Source organism: Bombina bombina, chromosome 4 (assembly GCF_027579735.1).
Source record: "Bombina bombina isolate aBomBom1 chromosome 4, aBomBom1.pri, whole genome shotgun sequence".
NCBI classification, from domain to species: Eukaryota; Metazoa; Chordata; class Amphibia; order Anura; family Bombinatoridae; genus Bombina; species Bombina bombina.
Genome location: NC_069502.1, coordinates 948,596,877 through 948,617,444, shown reverse-complemented (window position 1 = coordinate 948,617,444; position 20,568 = coordinate 948,596,877). Strand labels below are relative to the sequence as shown.

At 41.2% G+C, this 20,568-nt stretch overlaps 1 protein-coding gene across 1 annotated transcript in view; it reads right to left on the bottom strand.

The window, feature by feature from the left end:
- The window catches only part of LOC128657571 (two pore calcium channel protein 1), a 291,641-nt gene that overhangs the window by 52,728 nt on the left and 218,345 nt on the right, over window positions 1-20,568 (bottom strand). The gene's annotated exons all lie outside the window — the stretch shown is intronic.

Here is a 20,568-nt window from a genome sequence, read left to right as displayed (position 1 = left end):
AGGTATTAAGAAAAAAACATAATTTATGCTTACCTGATAAATTCCTTTCTTCTGTTGTGTGATCAGTCCACGGGTCATCATTACTTCTGGGATATAACTCCTCCCCAACAGGAAATGCAAGAGGATTCACCCAGCAGAGCTGCATATAGCTCCTCCCCTCTACGTCAGTCCCAGTCATTCGACCAAGAATCAACGAGAAAGGAGTAACCAAGGGTGAAGTGGTGACTGGAGTATAATTTAAAAGATATTTACCTGCCTTAAAACAGGGCGGGCCGTGGACTGATCACACAACAGAAGAAAGGAATTTATCAGGTAAGCATAAATTATGTTTTCTTCTGTTATGTGTGATCAGTCCACGGGTCATCATTACTTCTGGGATACCAATACCAAAGCAAAAGTACACGGATGACGGGAGGGATAGGCAGGCTCATTATACAGAAGGAACCACTGCCTGAAGAACCTTTCTCCCAAAAATAGCCTCCGAAGAAGCAAAAGTGTCAAATTTGTAAAATTTGGAAAAAGTATGAAGCGAAGACCAAGTTGCAGCCTTGCAAATCTGTTCAACAGAGGCCTCATTCTTAAAGGCCCAAGTGGAAGCCACAGCTCTAGTGGAGTGAGCTGTAATTCTTTCAGGAGGCTGCTGTCCAGCAGTCTCATAGGCTAAACGTATTATGCTACGAAGCCAAAAAGATAGAGAGGTAGCAGAAGCTTTTTGACCTCTCCTCTGTCCAGAGTAAACGACAAACAAGGAAGAAGTTTGGCGAAAATCTTTAGTTGCCTGCAAGTAGAACTTGAGGGCACGAACTACATCCAGATTGTGTAAAAGACGTTCCTTCTTTGAAGAAGGATTTGGACACAAGGATGGGACAACAATCTCTTGATTGATGTTCCTGTTAGTGACTACCTTAGGTAAGAACCCAGGTTTAGTACGCAGAACTACCTTGTCTGAGTGAAAAATCAGATAAGGGGAATCACAATGTAAGGCTGATAACTCAGAGACTCTTCGAGCCGAGGAAATAGCCATTAAAAACAGAACTTTCCAAGATAACATTTTTATATCAATGGAATGAAGGGGTTCAAACGGAACACCCTGTAAAACGTTAAGAACTAAGTTTAAACTCCATGGTGGAGCAACAGCTTTAAACACAGGCTTGATCCTAGCTAAAGCCTGACAAAAGGACTGGACGTCTGGATTTTCTGACAGACGTCTATGAAACAAGATGGACAGAGCTGAAATCTGTCCCTTTAATGAACTAGCTGATAAACCCTTTTCTAAACCTTCTTGTAGAAAAGACAATATCCTAGCGATCCTAACCTTACTCCAGGAGTAACCTTTGGATTCGCACCAGTATAGGTATTTCCGCCATATTTTATGGTAAATCCTTCTGGTAACAGGCTTCCTAGCCTGAATCAGGGTATCAATAACCGACTCAGAAAAACCACGTTTTGATAAAATCAAGCGTTCAATTTCCAAGCAGTCAGCTTCAGAGAAGTTAGATTTTGATGTTTGAATGGACCCTGTATCAGAAGGTCCTGTCTTAGAGGTAGAGACCAAGGCGGACAGAATGACATGTCCACTAGATCTGCATACCAAGTCCTGCGTGGCCAAGCAGGTGCTATTAGAATTACTGATGCTCTCTCCTGTTTGATTTTGGCAATCAATCGAGGAAGCAGCGGGAAGGGTGGAAACACATAAGCCATCCTGAAGTTCCAAGGTGCTGTCAAAGCATCTATCAGAACTGCTCCCGGATCCCTGGATCTGGACCCGTAGCGAGGAAGTTTGGCGTTCTGGCGAGACGCCATGAGATCTATCTCTGGTTTGCCCCAACGTCGAAGTATTTGGGCAAAGACCTCCGGATGAAGTTCCCACTCCCCCGGATGAAGAGTCTGGCGACTCAAGAAATCCGCCTCCCAGTTCTCCACTCCCGGGATGTGGATTGCTGACAGGTGGCAAGAGTGAGACTCTGCCCAGCGAATTATCTTTGATACTTCCATCATTGCTAGGGAGCTTCTTGTCCCTCCCTGATGGTTGATGTAAGCTACAGTCGTGATGTTGTCCGACTGAAACCTGATGAACCCCCGAGTTATTAACTGGGGCCAAGCCAGAAGGGCATTGAGAACTGCTCTCAATTCCAGAATGTTTATTGGAAGGAGACTCTCCTCCTGATTCCATAGTCCCTGAGCCTTCAGAGAATTCCAGACAGCGCCCCAACCTAGTAGGCTGGCGTCTGTTGTTACAATTGTCCAGTCTGGCCTGCTGAATGGCATCCCCCTGGACAGGTGTGGCCGATGAAGCCACCATAGAAGAGAATTTCTGGTCTCTTGATTCAGATTCAGAGTAGGGGACAAATCTGAGCAATCCCCATTCCACTGACTTAGCATGCATAATTGCAGCGGTCTGAGGTGTAGGCGTGCAAAAGGTACTATGTCCATTGCCGCTACCATTAAGCCGATCACCTCTATGCATTGAGCTACTGACGGGTGTTGAATGGAATGAAGGACGCGGCATGCATTTTGAAGTTTTGTTAACCTGTCTTCTGTCAGGTAAATCTTCATTTCTACAGAATCTATAAGAGTCCCCAAGAATGGAACTCTTGTGAGAGGAAAGAGAGAACTCTTCTTTTCGTTCACTTTCCATCCATGCGACCTTAGAAATGCCAGAACTAACTCTGTATGAGACTTGGCAGTTTGAAAGCTTGAAGCTTGTATTAGAATGTCGTCTAGGTACGGAGCTACCGAAATCCCTCGCGGTCTTAGTACCGCTAGAAGGGCACCCAGAACCTTTGTGAAGATTCTTGGAGCCGTAGCCAATCCGAATGGAAGAGCTACAAACTGGTAGTGCCTGTCTAAGAAGGCAAACCTTAGATACCGGTGATGATCTTTGTGGATCGGTATGTGAAGGTAAGCATCCTTTAAATCCACTGTGGTCATGTACTGACCCTCTTGGATCATGGGTAAGATTGTCCGAATAGTTTCCATTTTGAACGATGGAACTCTTAGGAATTTGTTTAGAGTCTTTAAATCTAAGATTGGCCTGAAAGTTCCCTCTTTTTTGGGAACCACAAACAGGTTTGAGTAGAACCCTTGTCCTTGTTCCGACCACGGAACCGGATGGATCACTCCCATTGTTAACAGATCTTGTACGCAGCGTAGAAACGCTTCTTTCTTTATCTGGTTTGTTGACAACCTTGACAGATGAAATCTCCCTCTTGGGGGAGATAATTTGAAGTCTAGAAGGTATCCCTGAGATATGATCTCTAGTGCCCAGGGATCCTGAACATCTCTTGCCCAGGCCTGGGCGAAAAGAGAGAGTCTGCCCCCTACTAGATCCGGTCCCGGATCGGGGGCTCTCGGTTCATGCTGTCTTTGGGGCAGCAGCAGGTTTCCTGGCCTGCTTGCTTTTGTTCCAGGACTGGTTAGGCTTCCAGCCTTGCCTGTAACGAGCAACAGCTCCTTCCTGTTTTGGTGCAGTGGAGGTTGATGCTGCTCCTGTTTTGAAATTCCGAAAGGGACGAAAATTAGACTGTCTAGCCTTAGCTTTGGCCTTGTCTTGAGGTAGGGCGTGGCCCTTACCTCCCGTAATGTCAGCGATAATTTCTTTCAAACCGGGCCCGAATAAGGACTGCCCCTTGAAAGGTATATTAAGTAATTTGGACTTAGAAGTAACATCAGCTGACCAGGATTTTAGCCACAGTGCTCTGCGTGCCTGTATGGCGAATCCTGAGTTCTTAGCCGTAAGTTTGGTTAAATGTACTACGGCCTCCGAAATGAAAGAATTAGCTAGTTTAAGGACTCTAAGCCTGTCCGTAATGTCGTCTAGCGTAGAGGAACTAAGGTTCTCTTCAAGCGACTCAATCCAAAATGCTGCCGCAGCCGTAATCGGCGCGATACATGCAAGGGGTTGTAATATAAAACCTTGTTGAACAAACATTTTCTTAAGGTAACCCTCTAATTTTTTATCCATTGGATCTGAGAAAGCACAGCTATCCTCCACCGGGATAGTGGTACGCTTAGCTAAAGTAGAAACTGCTCCCTCCACCTTGGGGACCGTTTGCCATAAGTCCCGAGTGGTGGCGTCTATTGGAAACATCTTTCTAAATATTGGAGGGGGTGAGAACGGCACACCGGGTCTATCCCACTCCTTAGTAACAATTTCAGTTAGTCTCTTAGGTATAGGAAAAACGTCAGTACTCGCCGGTACCGCAAAGTATTTATCCAACCTACACAGTTTCTCTGGTATTGCAACGGTGTTACAATCGTTGAGAGCTGCTAAGACCTCCCCTAGTAATACGCGGAGGTTCTCCAATTTAAATTTAAAATTTGAAATATCTGAGTCCAATCTGTTTGGATCAGAACCGTCACCCACAGAATGAAGCTCTCCGTCCTCATGCTCTGCGAGCTGTGACGCAGTATCAGACATGGCCCTAGCATTGTCAGCGCACTCTGTTCTCACCCCAGAGTGATCACGCTTGCCTCTTAGTTCAGGTAATTTAGACAAAACTTCAGTCATAACAGTAGCCATATCTTGTAATGTTATCTGTAATGGCCGCCCAGATGTACTAGGCGCCAAAATATCACGCACCTCCCGGGCGGGAGATGCAGGTACTGTCGCGTGAGGCGAGTTAGTCGGCATAACTCTCCCCTCGCTGTTTGGTGAAATTTGTTCACATTGTACAGATTGACTTTTATTTAAAGTAGCATCAATACAGTTAGTACATAAATTTCTATTGGGCTCCACCTTGGCATTGGAACAAATGACACAGATATCTTCCTCTGAGTCAGACATGTTTAACACACTAGCAAAAAAACTTACAACTTGGTTATAATCTTTTTTAGCAAAAAAACGCACTGTGCCTCAAAGAGGTACTAACGATTAAATGACAGTTGAAATAATGAACTGAAAAACAGTTATTGCATCAAACTTTAAAACAACACAACTTTTAGCAAAGGTTTGTTCCCATTAGTAAAAAACAACACTAATTAAATTTGTACATAAGAAAACAAAACAACGTTTTTTATACACAGTCACTATAAGAATTCTCACAGCTCTGCTGAGAGAATTTACCTCCCTTCAAAGAAGTTTGAAGACCCCTGAGATCTGTCAGAGATGAACCGGATCATGCAGGAAATATAAAAGTAGCTGACTGGAATTTTTTGATGCGTAGCAAAGAGCGCCAAAAACGGCCCCTCCCTCTCCCACACAGCAGTGAAGAGAAACGAAACTGTCACAATTAAAGCAAAAAAACTGCCAAGTGGAAAATAATGCCCAAATATTTATTCACACAGTACCTCAGCAATGTAAACGATTCTACATTCCAGCAAAAACGTTTAACATGAGAATAGTTATTAAAAGGATTAGTGACCTTTAACACAGTAGTTCCGGTGAAATACCATCCCCAGAATACTGAAGTGTATACATACATGTCATTTTAACGGTATGGCAGGCTTTTCTCATCAATTCCATTCAGAAAATAAAAACTGCCACATACCTCAATGCAGATTCATCTGCCCGCTGTCCCCTGATCTGAAGCCTTTACCTCCCTCAGATGGTCGAGAACAGCAATATGATCTTAACGACTCCGGTTAAAATCATAGTAAAAAATCTCTGTCAGATTCTTCCTCAAACTCTGCCAGAGAAGTAATAACACGCTCCGGTGCTATTTTAAAATAACAAACTTTTGATTGAAGTCATAAAAACTAAGTATAATCACCATAGTCCTCTCACACATCCTATCTAGTCGTTGGGTGCAAGAGAATGACTGGGACTGACGTAGAGGGGAGGAGCTATATGCAGCTCTGCTGGGTGAATCCTCTTGCATTTCCTGTTGGGGAGGAGTTATATCCCAGAAGTAATGATGACCCGTGGACTGATCACACATAACAGAAGAAAGTATAAATAAAATAAAAAATTCAAAATGTATGCTTACCTGATTTTATTTTCTTTCCTGGCATGGAGAGTCCACAAATTAATTCTAATTACTAGTGGGAATTCAACTCCTGGCCACCAGGAGGAGGCAAAGAACACCCCAGCAAAGCTGTTAAGTATCCCTCCCACTTCCCATAATCCTCAGTTATGCAGCCGAGGGAATAAGGAAAGATAAAGGAACACTAGGGGTATAGAGGTGCCTGAAGATTAGAAAAACAATAATAATAAGTCTTGAATTTAGACAAGGATGGGTCGTGGACTATCCATGCCAGGAAAGAAAAGAATTTATCAGGTAAGCATAAATTTTGTTTTCTTTCCAATGGCATGCAGAGTCCATGAATCCATTCTAATTACTAGTGGGAACCAATACCCAAGCTAGAGGGCACAGAATGGAAAGTGAGGGAGAAACCTGACAGGAAAACCTAAACTTAAGGCACCACCGCTTGAAGAACCTATCTCCCAAAGAAAAACCTCAGCTGAGCAAAAAAACATTGAAGTTGAAAGATTTAGAAAAGGAAAGTAACGAGGTCCAAGTGGCCTTTTTGCAAATTTACTCCATAGAAGCCTTGTTTAAAGTGGCCTAAGAAGAAGAAACAGTCCAAGTGGAATGAGCCATAATCCTCTCAGGAGGATGCTGTCCAGCTAACTCATAGGTCAACCAAACAACACTCCTCAATCAAAAAGAAAGAGTAGATGACGTGGCCTTCTGATCCATACATTTGCCAGCAAATACTACAAAAAGGGCAGAAGATTGGCAAAATAAGGGCCAGTGGATGGCAGCTCTCAGCCCTTAGGATGGAGTTCCAATTCGTCTCCTTGGTGTATAGAGTAGTCTCTAGGTGATTACCATTCTTGAAGATTAACAAATCTAAAAACTCAATACAGGTTTCAGAAGCATTCATTTTACACCTCAAATTCAAAATGAATTCTTCTGACACCTGTATTGGGTTTTTAGATTTGTTATTCTTCAAGAATGGTAATCACCTAGAGACTACACTATACACCAAGGAGACGGATAGGAACTCCATCATAGGAGCTGAGAGCTGGTACGGAACAACAGTACTGGAAGTAAAAAGTTCGATTAACTCCAGGAAATGGAGAACAAGTTTATCCAAAGGGGATATAAATGTAAAACCATTCAGGATATCAAATCTACTATGTCTACATTGACACAAGCTGAAGCATTGATAAAGAGAACCAGCGAAGACACACCTGACATGGCTTCAAGGATGACGTTCGTGACCACATATTCTCCTGAAAAGTGGCAAACACCCAGTATTCTGCAGGAGAATTGGCACATCATCAACGCAGATGAACGCTTACCCTTTAAGAATACCATCCATCCGAGGGTTGGTTATAAACGTTCAAGATCTTTGAGGGACTACTTGATGCGTCCTGACAATGTCCAAAGTTATACCAACAAGACTTGGTTAGGGAAGCCTAAACATGGTTGTTTTAAGTGTATGGGTTGCACTACCTGTAATGGGTTGGTGCAAACCACCCATTTTGTCCACCCATGGCACAACAAACGCTATGCCATTAAACACAGAGTCACATGCACTACCAAGTTTATAGTTTACATGCTGCACTGTTGCTGTGGCAGATATTACGTTGGCAAAATGAATGATGATCTACGCACCCGTATGGCCAATCACAGGCATCCATACGTGCTGCCCTAGCCACTAGTGAAAGTGATCAGCCAGTGGCTAGACACTTTTTGTCTGCCAAAGATACTGTGGCCGATTTGCGATACGTGATCATTGATCACGTCCCTCCCTTACTGAGAGGGGGTAATAGGGCCAAATTGTTGTTGCAAAAAGAGACCAGGTGAATTTACACCTTGGATACTTTAATACATAGGGGCCTTAATACCCATTTTGATATGCAATGTTTCTTGTAATGATCCTGTTTGTACATATTTTACACGTAATAGTATATTGTGTAGTACAGCTAGCCATAGATTCATACTAATCTAATCTGATAGTCATACTCTGAGTCTGTCAGTTATTAGATTATACAGGAATGATTAAGATTGTATTCATAATTTTTATGTCTTTTTGACATATTCCCAACAAGTTAAAGCAATTTTTGCGGTAGGTAGGTTCCATTTGTCTCCCTGGTCAAATTAATTATGTCCAGTTACAGGGTATGGATTTCATAATTACACTTGATATTCATTACTTGCCTGTCTTTTTGTAAGTAAAATCTTACTTATTCCCCTCATTAGATAAGATGTAATATTTATTTGTAGCTAATTTTTGTTTTTGCTAGTTTTGGTACATATTGTGAAAACGAGTTATTCATCACATATATCAGGGCTACTTAGGTTACATTTTTGTTTATATGAATAGTTACATTGCAATTTCAGGCATTTTCAACTTTGCTTTTAGTTGTTTGTCCCAATGCAGCCACTGTAGTTATCTCTGAGCATGCTCAGTTGCGCAGATGAGAAGCTGCAGGTGTTTAGCATTCACAGTACATTGTGGAGGGTATTTAAGGGGAGTAAGTTGCACTATATTTGTTATCTGTCTGAGGAAGGGGCTAACTACCCGAAACGTCACAGTTCAATTAACTGTGTTTTCACAGTGGAGAGTGCTGGACCTGTTTATTATATATATATATATATATATATATATATATATATATATATATATATATATATATACACACACACACACATATATATATATACATACATATATATAGGGCTCAAAATTTCAAGCCCTAAGCTACTAGCCAGCCCAAAAGTTTACTTGCCACTCTCCCCCCCCCCACCTTTGCATATGTTTAGACAATGTAAAACACCTTTTTGTGCAGTAATTTTTTTAAATTGTTTTTGTTTTATACCATAAATTAAATACTGCTCCAAACAGTATTAAGTTAACAAAAATTAGTTTAAAGCAGTTAGCATCATCAACTAGGGTTCTGGGGAAGACAACAGCTGGAAAGATAAAGGAAGTTGTTGAAATGAGAGAAAGCAGAGAGTGATGACATTAATGTGAGGTCATAGCAGACGTGGATTTTTTTTTTATAACTGATCTTTCGTTCTCCTTTTACCTCTTCCCTTCTCTCTAAGGCCATGGGGCCGATTTATCAAGCTACGTATGGAGCTTAATGCCCCTGTTTCCGTACGAGCCTTCAGGCTTGCCGTAAACAGAAGTTTTGAAGCAGCGGTCTAAAGACCGTTGCTCCAAAACTTGTCTGCCTGCTCTGAGGCGGCGGACAGAAATCAACCCGATTGAATACGATCAGGTTGATTGACACCCCCCCCTGCTAGCGGCCAATTGGCCGCGAATCTGCAGGGGGCAGCACTGCACCAGCAGTTCACAAGAAGAACTGCTGGTGCAATGATAAATGCCGACAGCGTATGCTACATCGTATCATGTCTGCTCGCACTATGATAAATCTACCCCCATATCTTCTCTTTACCATCTTTTTCTCTTCACTCTTTAACACTATCTTTTTCTCCACTTTTACTTCTCCTCCCCAATCTCTCTCTGCCCCTGTTTACCCTCCCAGAAGTAACAGTCTAAGCACTAATGGGGTCCTTAAAGCCCAAGAGGAATAACATATCCTTGCCCTTTCATGGATATATAATATCCCTTTAGATAATATTTGTAGCCATTCACTCGCTAACTTTCACTCACCACTGTTAAATTTCCACTTGCCAATGGCTAGTGGAAATATTGAGGCCTGAATCTGAAAGATATATATATATATATATATATATATATATACATACATACATACATACATACATACATACATACATATATATATATATTTACAGTAAACTCTCAGTTAACCAGAAAAAAAAATCAAATATACTGTACATTAAAAATGAACACTACCTTTGCTCCGATGCTTTCTTTCTCTATGGTGGGCTCTCAAAAGGTGAAATCTAGCCTTTTCCATGCCAGACCCTACATAATTGCTCTTGAAAGTTGTTGAAAGCACAAGGCAGTCTGAGAATTAGACATCAGGCTGCCACTGGGTGCCCAGGACTGCACGGAGGCGGCATTAATATTAATAATTTGCTTTTATTTACTGTATTCAAATATTAATATCAAGTAAATACAGTGTTTATAGTATAGTATGGGTTTTAGAACTAGTTAGGCCTATTTTTAATAGTAACTATCAAGCAACCACACACACACACACATATATATATATATATATATCTGCCCCGGATATAGCAAAAATCACCTCAATATGAGAGAGATTATAAAGCTGTTACGTAGGGCAATACAAGCTATACATATCAATTTACTAGGATATGAATTATACATAAAAATATGTTGCAATCAACATGAGAAGACAGCTCTTCATTGAGAATAGCTCATTCTTAGAAAGCACGAAGAATGAGAATAACCATATAGGGGACAAGTAACGAGCCCAAGAATATGGCTTCTACATATCTCAAAACAATTTGCAACAAGAAAAAAAACTGTAAATCTTGTCCTAGAAAGGACACTCATTCCCAGACCAACTTTTCTTTCATATGACAATAGAAAGAAAAATAATTAATTGCAAAGCATAGAAAAGGGAACAACAACTTGAACTGTCACAAGACGACCGCGGATACCAAGAATTCCTGTTCTCTAGCTTAATAAAAAATTATTAAATAGAAAAGGTAAATCACCACAGTAACATGTAGTCCATCTGGATATAAGAGATGTAACATATCCCTAGGACATAAACCCAGAGGAAGGGTTGGAAAAATATAGCCCCGGAGAGAAAATCCCTCCTAAGAGAAGCTACTGAATTAAGCTGAACTTAGAATGCGGTGAAGAAAGCAGATTAAGTGCGCACCACTGCTTAACTAAAATAGCGAAACCAATAGAGAAGCAGCTGAAGCTAGATTCAAACCACTAACCTTTACCTTGCTAGGCAGCTAAGCTAACCAGTGGACCACTTCTGCAGGCTATCTAGCATATCCACCTATATTGGTGGTTCCACTGCAATTTATGTATTCCTCATGGAGTAAGATGCTAAAAGTCGAGACTCGGCCGCACAAACAACGTGGAACGGCAATACAGGACTGACCGGCTACCCACTAGTACACCTAGTGGACAGTTATGATCTTGTGCGGCACCAACCCTCTGGAACGCTGCACACACTTCCTTGAGCTGTCAGACTTTCCCCTAACCCCTCCTCCTTTAAACATTACCTAAAGACCTTTTTGCTCAGGGAAGCTTATCACCCGACTCATTAACAAATTAACTTCACTTACCCAACAGTTGTCCTCATCTATCTCCTCACTAATATCATTCTCACCTTTGCAGTCCCCACCTCCTGTTTCCCATCCTCCCACCCATCTAGATTGTACGTTCCCACAGGAATAGGGCCCTCAATTCTGCCTGTATTTGTCTGTAAAATTGTGTCTTATTGTACTGTTTCTCCATTGTACTTTTAATCCTTGTACCCATGGGCAGCGCTGCGGAATCGGTTGGAGCTTTATAAATAAAGAATAATAATAATAATTAACTCACTGTATATACCTTAGCCTGCCTGCTAGGCAGACTTCCATTTACGCCATGGCATTGCTGTATACACAACTAAAATTTAGCAAGGTTAAAGGGACAGTCAAGTAAAAAAAAAAAAAAACTTTCACAATTTAAATAGGGAATGTAATTTTAAACAACTTTCCAATTTACTTTTATCACCAATTTTGTTTTGTTATCTTCGTATTCTTAGTTGAAAGCTAATTCTAGGAGGTTTATATGCTAATTTCTTAGACATTGAAGACTGCCTCTAATCTGAATGCATTTTGACCACTAGAGCGCATTAGTTCATGTGTTTCATATAGATAACATTGAGCTCATGCACGTGAAGTTACCCTGGAGCCAGCACTGATTGGCTAAAATGCATGTCTGTCATAAGAACTGAAATAAGGGGGCAGTTTGTAGAGGCTTAGATACAAGGTAATCACAGAGGTAAAAAGTGTATTTCTATAACAGTGTTGACTATGCAAAACTGGGAAATGGGTAATAAAGGGATTATCTTTCTTTTTAAACAACAAAAATTCTGGTGTTGACTGACCTTTTAAGTAAAGTGATTCAGAACTATCCCTGCTGTAGCAATAGCGACCACCTCAAAATAGATCTGAGGGAGGCGTAAACTAGACAGGTCTAATTATCATAGAATTATCAAAGGCCATAACATGCGCAAATGACTCTACCAAGCGCACAAAATAATCACACTCATACACTTTCATAACAAACATGAAGGTATCTAAAAAGACACTGGTTAAAAATCACGTATGCAGGAAAACAAAAAAAACGGATTTGACAGGGATAGGAAGCGTGAGGGAAAAATATATACAGTGTCAACACACCATAAAGTCTGGGTCTTTACATCGTACATTGACTCGTCATAAGGCAAGAAAAGTGGCAAGTCCCTGTCACTAACTGAAAACCAGGGAGCTGCTCAGCCACAAAATATCCCAAACTTGCGGATATATATTAAATATACTAATCCCCATGAGGGTAGCAGATCCCCCTAAGTCCCTGATTACCATAATCTGAGGTATGAAAAATATCTGAAAGGACGTACCTTCCAGGGTCTTCTGATGTGGAATAGTCACATGACCTCCAGGTCAATCAGCTTCCTCTCACCTCTGACAGTGACCTGAAGATAAAATAAAAGCAGAGTAACCAACCCTGATCTTTTGTTATAGGGGTTAGCAGAAATTGTTGGAGGAGAAGCAAGGACTATCCTGTAGACCTCCAACAGCTAAAACTGCCCCCAACTCACACACAAAAGGAATACGTAGACGTAGGGTTACCCCAATCTTTGCTAGCAGAGTTAAATTAAAGAATTACTTTTTTTTTATCCATCTGTACACCTGGATCCTGCATGGTAACAATATAACCTGATACATCAGATAGAAGAAAAAAAAAGTCTGAAATGATATTCATATTAATATATAAATTTGTATGGAAACATGAGTGATTCAATCTCTGAAACTAAAATCACTGATTTGTTTACAAGGTCTAAACAGGTTCCTCTCTAACGTTGCATTAAAAAGAGGGACAATTACACTCAGCAACCACAGGATGGCAGCAAAGACCCGGGAATGTTAAAACAGAAAACAAAATTCTGTTACAAGTCTAATCATGAGCCTACACTGTATTAATGTTCTGAAAAAATACAGTAAAACACAAACAAACATACACTGGAACACATAAAAACCCCTTTACACATCCATAAAGTGTATGTTCTAGGCTCAGATAAGGATAGGTCCCATGCGTTAGAAAACAGGGCAAAAGCACTGCAGTGGCGGGAAACGCAGCTTATGTAGAGTGCACCGGCACAGAGCAGTCAAATGGCGCAGCCGATTACCAAGTACATTGCTAGTAAAAGGTACGTATTGCAGCCAAAAATAAAATAACGGTACATTACCACGTTTGCAGTAACCACCTCTCAGTTGGAACCGGAGGAGCCAATGAACATAAAACGTACCGACATAAGCATAGTTGCCAACTTTTTTAAAAAAAATTCAGGGAAACTCTGCAGCTGAGCAAGCAAGAAGGTTACCAGAGTATTGACGATCTACTGTTCAACTGCTCCACCCGCTCATTTCTGCGACCAAAAGACACACATTTGATAGTAATAATATAATTTAAGCTTATCCATAGCTTATTATACAGATTACAGCACCAAGCTCCTACACGTACTCCATAATATTGACAATACCAGTCTCTGGACATATTGTTATTGTTACAACACAGCTTTAAAATTAGGAAGACAACTAACACTCAGTGCAGCTGATCATACTGTGTGATTATGCACAACACCGGACTGGGTGAGTTGTTGGGGGCAAATGGATTTTGTATTATTTAGTCTGACAACAAATTTCATATAAATAATGAAGATTACTGTCAGACTAAATAATGCAAAGATGCAAACAATAAATGATCTACAGTAGTAGATCATAGCAAGGTAACTTCCCCCCCCCTTTTTGTTTTTACAACAAATCAGCACAGCTCCTTAGTGTAGAGGAGCTTTAAGTGTTTTTTTCTTTTCTCAGAGAAGGTGCATTAACTTTAGTCACACATGCCCTAGCTCAGCTGCAGCCCTCCAAATCTCCTGGAGGGGACATTTCCAGGGACAAAAAAAATCCAGGGACATGCAACAAAATCCAGGGACTGTCCCTGGAAATTAGGGACTGTTGGCAACTATGCATAAGAGGAGCTCCACTATCGCCACTCCATACACAATAAATGCTTACCTTCAATAAACATATTACAATCTGATCATGAAGATCTTCACCAAGATCTGAGTGCCGCATCCTGTTAAGTAGAAGCCGGTCAGCGCTGCCACTAATTTAATGCTGTGATAGCACTATGCTGTGGCTGTCACAATCAGACAAACTGTCAGCGCATAGACAGGACAAACAACAGCAGCACATACTCTCCCAATAAAGGCAGAGAGCCTTGGTACACTAGAGAAAAAGTAATATGGCATTTTATTACAGGTTCCCCAGAGTGAAAACGTTGACTGCAGAGCCCTCAGTACATTAAGTCCCCGACATCTGACAGGGACCTGGGTAGAAATGAAAGCAGTGTAAGCTTAACACTGGTTGCCTGATGGGGGTGTTGGAACAAATTGCTGGAGGGATAACAAGGACTACCCTGTGACCTCCAGCAGCTTACAGCTACCAACCAATACTCTTGGTCGTGAAAGGGAAACTACCAATTAAAGGACTTAAATTTCTTCAGAGCATCCATCTTCACCTCTTCCAATATACTAAGGCAAAGAATGACTAAGGATTATGGGAAGTGGGAGGGATACTTAACAGCTTTGATGGGGTGTTCTTTGCCTCCTCCTGGTGGCCAGGACTTGAATTCCCACTAGTAATTAGAATGGATTTGTGGACTTTCCATGCCATTGGCAAGAAATATAAATGTCCTTCTGACTTCGTAATTCCATTTCTACTTTCTAATTTTTGTGCATTGTATTGGATATTTTGTTAAATCACTGTAAAGGTACAATGTTATATTAAGAGAGCATGAAACCCAATTTTTTTTATTTGATGATTGAGACAGAGCATTTCCTTTTAAACAAATGTCTAATTTACTTATATTATTAAATTTTCTTTGTTGACTTGGTATATTTTGTTGAAAAGCAGAAATGTAGGCTCAGGAGCATACACGTGTTAGGAGGACTATATAGCAGCAGTTTTAGAAGTATTTTATCCATTTGCAAAAGCAGTAGATGGCAGCACTATTTCCTGCCATGAAATGCTCCAGACACCTACCTAGGTATATTTTCAACAAAGAATACCATTGGAACAAAGCAAATTTGATTAACAGAAATAAATTGGATTTTTTAAAATCACAAAATATATTTTTTTGGGTTTCATATCCCTTTAAGCCCCCAAAAAATGCAAAATGCAATATACACTGTTTGTTTTGCCAGCTTCTCCTTCAATTTACCCATGCAAATTGTGCTCTTTTGTCCCATGAGGCTGAAGTGCATACAACATGCTTATATATGCTGCAGTCTGCCTTACCTGGCTACATGCTACACAGTGATTGTTTAGATCACTAGGAGGCGATTTACACCTGATCTCTGAATGGCCAAAACAAAGGAGATTCACAATCAAGAGGGTTTTCAAAGGGTGTTATCCTGGATTGTTTTAGCTTTGCAAAACAATACACATGTTGTTAATAAAATGAGTTGTAAAAGCCCCTTAAAATATTCGGTATGTAGTTTTTATACCGTATACTTTGTTTTAAGTGAGGCTCCATATATAATATGTGGTATTATGGTAAGTTTAGTGAAAGGGACCTAACTTATACAATACAGAGGTAAGCCACACAAGTATAGCAAACCTCCTTAATAATGACACAAATGTACAAGTGTTTTTAACCTAAACAAACCTAACATTCCTCGTCGGAAACGCTAAAGGCATCTCTACTTCCAATGTAATCTACTGCCCTCTGGATCTGGGCTCCTGTGACTTAAGGATGTACAAACTCCTAATTAGCTCTAGGGCATGTTCTCAGCCAATCAGGACCCATACTCCCACAGTTCCCCTGAGGGGTGACTTTAGTTTTGTCCGGAAGAGGAAAACTGGCATTTTGAAGAAGGTATGAACACTCCCTTAGATTAAAAACAGATACATTATTATGAGATTAAGTAGGGATTTATATGTCCCTTTAACACAAATCAGCACATAAAACAAAATGTATGCTTACCAGATACATTTCTTTCTTTCCGGGCATGGAAAATCCACAACGTCATTCCAATTACTAGTGGGATATTCAGAGCTGAAAGCTCAGAAACTCTGTGAGCGGAAGAAATAGCAAGGAGAAACAAAACATTCCAAGATAATTTTATATCAACAACATGTATCGGCTCAAATGGAGCCTGCTGCAAAACTTTAAGAACTAGGTTAAGGCTCCAAGGAGGAGCAACAGGTTTAAACATAGGCCTGATTCTGAGCAGTGCCTGAACAAAAGATTCTCTGGTAAATCTGCCAGACAGTGCAAAAGAATAGACAGTGCAGAAATCTGACCCTTCAGAGTACTGACTGACAAACCTTTCTCCAGGCCATCCTGAAGAAATTATAAAATTCGGGGAATCCTCACACGACTCCAGGAGAAACCCTTAGCTTTGCACCAAAAAAGGTATTTACGCACCAATAAAGGTATTTACCATAAGGTATTATGCCATACCTTATGGTAAAACTTGTGAGTAAGAGGCTTACGAGCCTGAAGCATAGTATCAATGACCGCTTCTGAAAAACCATGTTTAGACAGGACTAGGTGCTCAATCTCCAAGCAGTCAGCTTCAGATAGATTTGGATGGAGGAATGGACCCTGAATTAGGTCCTTCCTCAGAGGTAACTTCCAAGGTGAAAGAGATGACATCTTCACCAGATCCACAAACCAGATCCTGCGAGGCCAGACAGGAGCTATTAGAATCACAGACACGCTGTCTTGTTTGATACGAGCAATGACTCGGGGAAGGAGAGGAAACAGGTATGCTAGACTGAAATCCCAAGAAACCGCCAGAGCATCTATCAGAGCGGCCTGAGGATCTCTTGAACTTGATCCGTACTTTGGAAGCTTGGCGTTTTGATGAGACACCATCAGTTCCAACTCCAGTACCCCCAACTGAGGGTTATCCTTGAGAACACTTCCGGATGGAGAGCCCACTCCCCTGGATGAAAAGTCTGTCTGCTCAGAAAATCCACCTTCCAATTGTCCACTCCTGGAATGTGGATGGCAGATAGGAGACAATCGAGCTTCCGCCCACTGCAGAATGCAAGTCACCTCCTTCATGGCCAAGGAACTCCGAGTTCCTCCCTGGTGGTTGATGTAAGCCACTGAGGTGATGTCCGACTGGAATCTGATAAACCGGACTAAGGATAATTGAGGCCAAGCTGTCAAGGCATTGAAGATTGCTCTTAACTCCAAGATTTTTATGGGAAGAGAAGAGTCTTTCCTAGACCACAGGCCCTGAGCTTTTAGAGAACCCCAAATAGCTCCCCAGCCTAACAGGCTGGCGCCCATAGTCACAATCACCCAGGAAGGTCTCAGGAAGCAAGTACCCCGAGACAGATGTTCTTGTGAAATCCATCATGAGAGTGTCCCGTTTGGGGATCCAGATTTATCCTCTGCGAGAAATCTGAATGGTCTCCGTTCCATTGTCTGAGCATGCAATGCTGCAGTGGTCGCAGATGGAACCGAGCAAAAGGAATAATGTCCATGGAAGAAACCATCAGACCAATAACCTACATGCATTGAGCAACTGATAGACGAATAGCAGACTGGAGAGGAAGGCAAGAAACAAGAAATTAAGATTTTCTGACATCCATCAGGAAAATCTTCATGGACAGAGAATCTATGATTGTCCCTTGGAAACACACTCTTGTAGCTGGAACTAGAGAACTCTTTTCCAGATTAACTTTCCACCCGTGGGAACGTAGAAAAGACAACAACATCTCATGTATGCGATTTTGCTAGTTGAAAAGACGACGCCTGAACCAAGATGTCGTCTAGATAAGGTGCCACAGCAATTCCCTGGGATCTGATCACTGCCAATAGAGCTCCCAGAACTTTTGTGACTATTCTGGGAGTAGTGGCAAGACCAAACAAAAGTACAACAAACTGGAAATGCTTGTCCAGAAAAGCAAACCTTAAAACTGGTGATGATCCCTGTGAATGGGAACGTGTAAATATGCATCCTTCAGGTCTATAGTTCCTGAACCAATGTAAGAATGGAATGAATAGTTTCCATCTTGAAGGATAGAACCCTGAGGAATTTGTTGAGACACTTTAGGTCTAGGATGGGACGGAAAGTTCCCTCCTTTTTGGGAACCACAAATAGATTTATATAGAATCCTTGACCTTGTTCCTCTAGAGGGACTGGTACAATAACTCCAAGGGAGGATAGGTCATCTACACAATTTAAGAAGGCCTCCCTTTTTACCTGGTTTGAGGATAGTCTTGGCAGGAGAAATCTGTCCCTTGGAGGGCAAGACTTGAATCCTTTTTTGTAACCCTGGGATACTATGTCCACAGCCCACGGATCTGGGACATCGCATATCCAAGCCTCTCGAAAAAAAGAAAGCCTACCCCCCACTTGTTCCAAAATCGGACCTGGGCAGACCCTTCATGCTGATTTAGAGTCAGCGGAAGGCTTCTTGTTTTACTTCCCTTATTCCAAGGCTGGCTGGATTTCCAAGAGGACCTGGATTGGTCTGGTTTGGAAGAAGAGGAGGAAGACTTCTGTCCTTTAAAGTTGCGAAAGGAATGAAAATTAGAAGTCTGTCCACCCTTAGGTCTATTCTTCTTGTCCTGAAGTAGGAAAGATCCCCTTCCACATGTAATCTCTGAAAATATTTCCACCAGACCAGGACCGAATAGGGTTTTACCTTTATAAGGTAAAGCCAAAAGCTTGGCCTTTAAAGATACATCAGCCAACCAAGATTTTAACCACAGAGCTCTACGAACTAGGACAGTGAGCTAGACATCTAATCTGATTACCTGCATGTTGGCATCACAGATAAAGGTATTGTATGATTTAAGAGCCTTGATCCTATCTTGGATCTCCTCAATTGGAGTCTTCTCTGATATCAGATCAGACAGGGCATCGCACCAATAAAATTCTGCACCCGCAACTGTAGCAATACTTGCTGCAGGTTGCCACTGTAGTCCTTAATGGATGTACATCTTTTTTAAGTAAGCCTCTAGCTTCTAATACATGGGATCCTTAAAGGAACAACTATCCTCTATAGGATTAGTAGTTCTTTTAGCTAGAGTAGAGATAGATAATTAATTTCTTCAGATTCACAAGATATTTCTCCCATAGTATCAGAGTCTGAGATTTCACCTTCAGAAGCTGAGGTATCCTCATCAGAAATCTTGGAAAGGTTGACCAGCGCAGATTTAGAGCGGTCAGAAACCTTACTAGCAGAAATTTGTCTAGCTTTCATCTTACGCTTACCCAAAGAAGGGAAAGTAGATAAAGCTGCAAACACCGCAGAGATTATCTGAGCAGCAAAATCTCCTGGCCAAAAAAACACCCCCAGGAGGTTTAAAGGAACCGCAGGGCACTGTATGTGAAACCATTAAGGCTTGGGACATTTGAGGAGAAAGCTGTGGCATATCTTGAACAGCATCCTGAGACATGGACACAGCATAGCCCCTAATCCTTGCTTGCAGGGAAAAGTACCCATAAAAGGATAAAATATCTTCAGACACCATCTTCGCACATCCTCCATTGACAACGGCAAAGAGAATGACTGGAGATTATGGGTAAGGGAAGTGAAACTTAATAGCTTTGTTGGGGTGCTCTTTGCCTCCTCCTGCTAGCCAGGAGTTGAATATCCCACTAGTAATTCGAATGACATCATGGACTCTCCATACCATAGGAAAGAAGATAACATTTTATGTAGATCAGCAGCAGACTAAGGCATGTTGAATCAAATCCATAAGTATCTGGTTTGGAAAACAATAATAATCCTCACTAAAATTAAACTGCCATATTTCTTTGTTTATACACACACAGGGGCATAACTACAGGGGTTCTCCATCCTCTCAGGGGGCCCACTGCCATTCAAGCAGTATCAGATATCAGAGCAGCTTGTTTTTTGGGGCTGCAGTTTTTCTTATCACCAGCAGAGGTCGGTTGTGGTGACAGCCAGGACAAACAAAATACAGTAGAAAATGAAAAAAGCTTTGCACAAAAAGCAAGCAAATTGCTGTGGTGACTGTTTTTCTTAGTACTGTAGTGTTAGGGGTGTTTGCTGGGCTGTAATCAACTTCCTCTTGTGTATATGTGTGTGTAGATAAATGTGTTTATACAGTATGTGTGCACCTGTTTATGTGTGTATGTGTGCATACTCTATGGGTGTTTGTGTATATATATATATATATATATATATATATATATATATATATTTATTGTGACAGGAACACTTTTAACCACGGTCTTCTAGGGCACAAATGCAGCACAGGACAATCCACTGTAGTTTAAAAAGCTTTATTTTTCACAGCAATAACAAACAGGCAGTTCATTTCCAAAAGAGGGAAATCCTTCCTCTGCAGCAAAGTTAAGTGCTTTTAAATGTGTCCCAGCACTTCACAGCATTCCACAAGTGCTTTGTAAAAATAATGTCCTTTTAT